This window comes from Lolium perenne, chromosome 6, assembly GCF_019359855.2.
Source record: "Lolium perenne isolate Kyuss_39 chromosome 6, Kyuss_2.0, whole genome shotgun sequence".
NCBI classification, from domain to species: Eukaryota; Viridiplantae; Streptophyta; class Magnoliopsida; order Poales; family Poaceae; genus Lolium; species Lolium perenne.
In genome coordinates this window covers 248,849,834-248,855,617 of record NC_067249.2, presented here as the reverse complement: position 1 = coordinate 248,855,617, position 5,784 = coordinate 248,849,834, and the positions used below count along the sequence as shown (strand labels likewise).

The 5,784-nt window shown below is 46.4% G+C and overlaps 1 long non-coding RNA gene across 1 annotated transcript; it reads right to left on the bottom strand.

The window, feature by feature from the left end:
- Positions 1–1,231: 1,231 nt before the first annotated feature.
- Positions 1,232–5,582, bottom strand: LOC127305110 (uncharacterized). Its single transcript, XR_007853674.2, has 6 exons — positions 5,090–5,582; positions 4,930–5,014; positions 4,527–4,642; positions 3,138–3,308; positions 2,111–3,022; positions 1,232–1,982 (listed from the first exon to the last, which is right to left on the bottom strand). It is a non-coding gene; the product is annotated as an uncharacterized lncRNA (long non-coding RNA).
- Between the last annotated feature and the right edge of the window lie 202 nt (positions 5,583–5,784).

Sequence of the window (5,784 nt, the reverse complement as noted above, 5' to 3'; positions counted from 1 at the left end):
CTTTAAGGTGGGGGAGGGCAGCCTCGGATGGTCGTTGTATGTTGAGGCGGCGGCTTCGAACCTCTATGTAGCATATGTGAAGCTTGGGTGACGACTTGGTTTTCCGTGTGGACAGCGAGCTCGTTGACCTAGCTGCTTCGTCTTTGCGCAATGTGAAGGTGGATCTGGCTTCTACATAGAGTGACGGCCCCGGTTTTGATGTTATGCTCGTGTGCGGCTTTGGTGCTGAGTGATGTAAGTCGGGTGGTGACCCCGGAAATGGACGCATGTGTTTTGTTTCGCTTGGGCTGCGCTGTTTAGACGATGAGCCTTCCGCCGTTTTACTCAAAAACCGAGCGATGTGTAGCTTGTACAATTTTTTATCTAGTTTTCCTTACAACCTGTATCATTCTCTTCTTCTATCGAATTGCGGATACAATCTTTTTACCAAAAAAAAGTTAATAGTGAGCACGAAAAAGAGCCATTGTCCCAGTCTTACCAGAAACCACCGCATTGTGCGGTTCCAGTCTCTCGCCCGCGAGTCTGTTTCTCCCCTTCCCCTCTGATCACCGTCATGGCATCGTGATGGGGAGGGGAGGTCAGGTTCTCATTCGTGTGTGTGGGTGTGTTTGTACTAGTTTTTTAGGTTTTCGAGGTTCCTCTATTATTGCCATGGTGGGGAAAATGTTAATGGTGCTTCTAAGACTAATGGTCTCCTAGTCCATGTCCATGCTCATCGAAGGTGTTGCTGACGCCGACGAAAGGCTTGTGGAGTCCAAGCTGCTAGAGTGGCTTTGATCTGGGGTTGCGTCGTGGTGTGGTGGCACGGATGTATTGCTCTTGGAGTGCAGCGGTCTTGACTTCTGCGTGCTTGCGGAAGACAATGAGGGGTCCAGACGCCTGAACAGTGGGATGGTGTTGGCCCCTGATTCGGCGCTGAAGAGGCTCGGAGGGCTCCTCCAGCCTATCTTCCTTATCGGGCTAGATCAGTTTTACGGGGCTAGTGGGTACAGCGGCTCCTTAACACCTTCTGGCGAGGAGTTTCTTCAACGCCAAAGAGTGGACCAACTGTCGCTCTTTTTCTCCGCCGACCGCGAAGGATGTGTCTACTTTGTAGTATAACTGTTTGTGTTCGCCTTGTTTTTTTTTACTTTATGTGTTCCAACTCTGTATTGTTGTGTATATGAATAGAAACAATGTATACACGTACATCGTCAAAAAAAAAAAGTTAAGCAACATTAGAAATGAAAAATGAGTCGAGCTACTTCCACTTCATTGATGCGCACAATAAATAGGCAAAAAACAGCTACCGATGTTCTGTTTACCCTGAGCTTTACATGCCCGGTCCCACCAAACAGCCGCTAATAGGATTGTCCCACAGCCGACTTTACAAGTTTTATTTATCATTTTATATCATATAATAACCCGGCTCCATGCCTGACAGTGACATCCTAACCTGTCAAATCAAATCGTAATTTCCAGATCACCTTTCCGTAACCGTCGTCGTCTACAGAGGGGAGAGCACCAGCAGCATCGGCGACAGGGTTCAGGGCGAGGGCCGGCCGGGAGCAGCGCGGGGGAGGGGACCGGGGACCACGTGCGCTCGTCGATCACCCGCCGGCGTCCAGAAATGCCGGAGTGGAGCTGTATGCCGTGCGGGTTGAAGCCTGGCGACTACCAGGACCAATTCATCAGGGATCACAAGCACAACTGCTTGGTGTACCAGGCGGCCATGAAGGCCGCTCGCCTGGCGGCCGAGGCAGCCGCAGAGAAGGCCCGGCTGGAGGCGGAGACGGCAAAGAAGAGCAGGAAGGCCAAGAAATGATTCCGGAGGGGTGGCGGATGACGCGCAGTTTTTTCGGGACCGTTTCTTGGTACAGCTTTAGCAACGGTAAAAACTCTTGGATGGATAAGCACCGCTAGATTGGTTAGTCTCTTGATTCCTTGGAACACGAAACTTCTTGGTGATAGATGATCTGCGATTGGTTCTGCAAACGGTTTTCCTGCAGGTGCGATTGTTAGATTTAGGCTGTTCTTCCTGACGAATTATTACCTTTTCTGGGTGGATCTGCAAAAGATTTTCCCTGCAGGTGCTATTGTTAGATTTAGGCTGTTCTTCCTGACGAATTACCTTGGGTCTGTCGGTTGACCAGCGAATAATTCTAAAATCTTGGTCGGCCTGAACCTGCAGTTGTTCTTTCTCGGTTGACGAGCAATTAATTCTTTCTGGGTTCCACTATTGGTGAATCCGAGATCAATTCTGTTGGAATTTAATGCAAAGTGATTCTTGGATTTAATCATAATTCATGGAAATGATTCTTGTACTGCTGAATTTGCTATATCTGATCTTACTTGCCTTATTAGATAACAAAAATTACTTTTACATAATATATAAAAATTGCTACGTAAGAAATATCCATGATTCTTGTAGTCAGTTTGGTGATATTGGCTTTGCAGTAAGATCATGACTAAATACTAGTAATGGCACCATACTTGCAGCTGGCTGAGGCAGTTATATCATCACATAATTAACTTCCACTAAAAAGATCGTGTCATTGGAATACTGTATCACTATCTACACCTCTAACCCATATATACAATACCACACGTTTATATGCTGCAGGATGGGAAAACCAAACAAGCTGTCAAGCACTTGTGTTTCATACATCCTAGTACAAACTACATATTCTGCTAGGAACTAAAACCATGTCTACCAGGTTCCTGCATATTTCTGGGATAACAAGCAGAGAGTTCTCACCAGAATCCGATTTGTCCGTACTAAGAACAGCTTCTGATGCTGATGCCCACTGATCTTCAGCAATTATTTTAATTCCCAGCAGAAAATGTAGATCCGTCTTTTAGCTCTTCTGTGATTCCCTTTCTTGTGAAATTTTAGTGCAACCAGTAACAGCCATGATATGCATCGTCATCATTATGTAATCCAACCGGATAGTGGGGGTTGGTCTGGTAGCAGCTCCTCTGCATTTGCAATATAACCAGCGTCCTCACAAAAGACCTCCTTTGCTGTAGCCTGCAAGTATGTCTGCAGAAACAGTATTTAACAAATTAATCTACATGCATGCATCAGTATGAACAAAAGTCACAGATCTTCATGTGTGCAGAGGGGCAAGGGCAAAGATGGGTGATAGAATGGGTACCTGCTCCACCACATTTGTTATAGCTGCAATATTTTCCACGGAAAGCTCCTTTACTGTAAAAAAATCCTCATGTTGCTTCGCAAACTCTGCTAACTCTGTAGTTTCATCAAAGCAAGTTCAATCTTCTCCAATGGGCCTCGTTCCATTAGAGACAGTAGTCACCTGTTATGTCTGCAACAGAAACTATTAGTCAAAACTTGAGTATATGTAACTCTAAAGTATGCAAAGAACAGTGGCTCAACTTAAATTATTATGATGTTTTCAATTGTCTAAGATTTTCTGCTTGAAAGAACTCCACCTTGTGAGATCCTTAGCTCCTTTTGGGTACCTCAGTTTATATAACTATTACATCACTATGCTATGCTGCTTTGGTGCCATCGTGGCTTATCTATGGAATATTGTGTGTGTATTACTACATGTGGCTTCACTACTTACATTGTCTAAATAAGACATAAATTGGCTGGTATTGTCCGCTACTCAACTTGAACTTTTAAGCTATGGCTTCGTGAAACAAATCCAATACTAGCCAATGTAGTGGAATATTGCATGTAATACTACTTGTGGCTTAACATTTCAACCCACATGAAATAAATTTTTGAGTAAAGCACTGGATATTGCCATGCAAATGTAAGATACAAACAGGCAGTGGGTTATCAGGAATCCGACATCCCCAGCAAAGGCATGAAGACCACCAACCCCAATTAAGTTGCACACAAACCATTATTACTCGAAAAACAAATCATGCGAAAAAGGCAGCACCAAGGCTTTTTGACTGCTTGGTACAGGCACTTCCACAGGCAACATCATAATACCATTCAGGGAGTACAGATTTATGAGCGGCATCGAACTTACATGAGGACTTGTGCTTCTCGCTCTGGCAGGTAGGTCACGAACGGGTCGGTGTATATGTATGGAATGGTGTATGTGTATTACTACATGTGGCTTCACTACTCACATTGTCTGAAGAAGTCATAAATTGGCTGGTATTGTACGCCACTCAACTTGAATTTTTAAGTTATGGCTTCTTGAAATAAATCCAATACCAGCCAATGTAGTGGAATGTTGCATGTATATTACTACCCGTGGCTTAGCATTTCAACCCACATGAAACTAATTATTTGAGTAAGGCACTGTCCCAAGATTGAATGCATGCCATGCAAATGTAACATACAAACAGGCCGTGGCTTATCAAGAACCACACATATCTACCAAAGGCCTGAAGACCACCAGACCAAAGTATGTTGCAGACAAACCATTATTACTCGAAAAACGAATCATGCGAACAAGGCAGCACCAAGGCTGTTTGACTGCTTGGTACAGGCACTTCCACAGGCAACATCATAATACCATTCAGGGAGTATACAGATTTCTGAGCGGCATCGATCTTACATGAGGACTTGTGCTTCTCGCTCTGGCAGGTAGGTCACGAACGGGTCGGCGTAGGCCAGGCATTGCAGAACCGAGTTGAGGCGGCATGTGTTGCCGAGATCTCGCAGACCAGCCCCCTGCGTTGTTACACACAGGAGGAGAGAGAAGGCATGTCAGTCCCGGTGAATTCACCCCGCTCACAGTAAAATATCAAATGGCGTCATGTTTCTGGTGCATGGCCAAATCCCGCATGTAAAATCAAACTGTAACTGTAATGACGACAGGGAAAGCAACACGGGTATGCAATTTGTCATGGGCACAACAATAAACATGCAAAAGTAATACGGAATTCCAGCGATGGCAATTGTAGATGAGCAAATAGCATCAAGGAAGAGCTTAGGGATGGCGAGGCAGGGGAATTTACCCTCACAGGAAGAAAGTTGGCAATATTCAGCCTGGGCGTCGTCTCCGGCTACTGAAATCGTCAACGCACCATCAGCCCACGCGATCTGGAGATTGAAGAAACGGTTAGTACATAAATTGACCAGTAACATAGAGCACATAGACGAATTGAAGGCTCGTACAGATCGAAGGCTTATATCCCATGCGTAAAAATCGAAGCTTTACGGCTCAGCTCCGGCAGGGCGGGCACGAGGCAAAGTCAAGCGCCGTCCTCCGAGGAATTCGCCGGCGGTACATCGAGAAGGCACCTTGGTGCGGCGAACTGATCGGCGGGTGGTGTTGCTCGCCGGGCACGGCAAGATCTGCAGGCGGTTTCGATTCAGGTAGACTGGATGGACAGGCAGATCTGCCGGGCGAGAGGAAGAAGGAAAGCAAGGTGAAACGAGGCAGAATTCAGAGGAGGAATCAGCAGAGGCTTGATATGGCGCTTGGGGAGGGGCTGTGGATCGCGGGACATGGCGGCTTCTGGTAGGATTTGCGATTTGCAGATGGGGAGGAGCGAGAGGAAGAAGGGGACGGAAACCTTTTCTCTCTTTCGATTCGAGAACAAGGAGATAACCGGCTCGAGGGGCAAGTCGGTCCCTTCTCCTGGTGGTTGGGTACTTGGACAAAGAGGCACGGAAGGACGCGGTTACGCCTGACAACAAAATCTACCACCGGCCGCATCGAAACGTACGGTTGCTTAACCAAGATCATCGTGCGCGCGGTGAAAAGGTCAAGCAGCATCATGCATGGCGACAGTAAGTTCAGTGGTCAAATCGGCCTACACGGTTCATACCCATTCAGTCCAGCATTTCTCCCAGAAGCAGCCACTTGG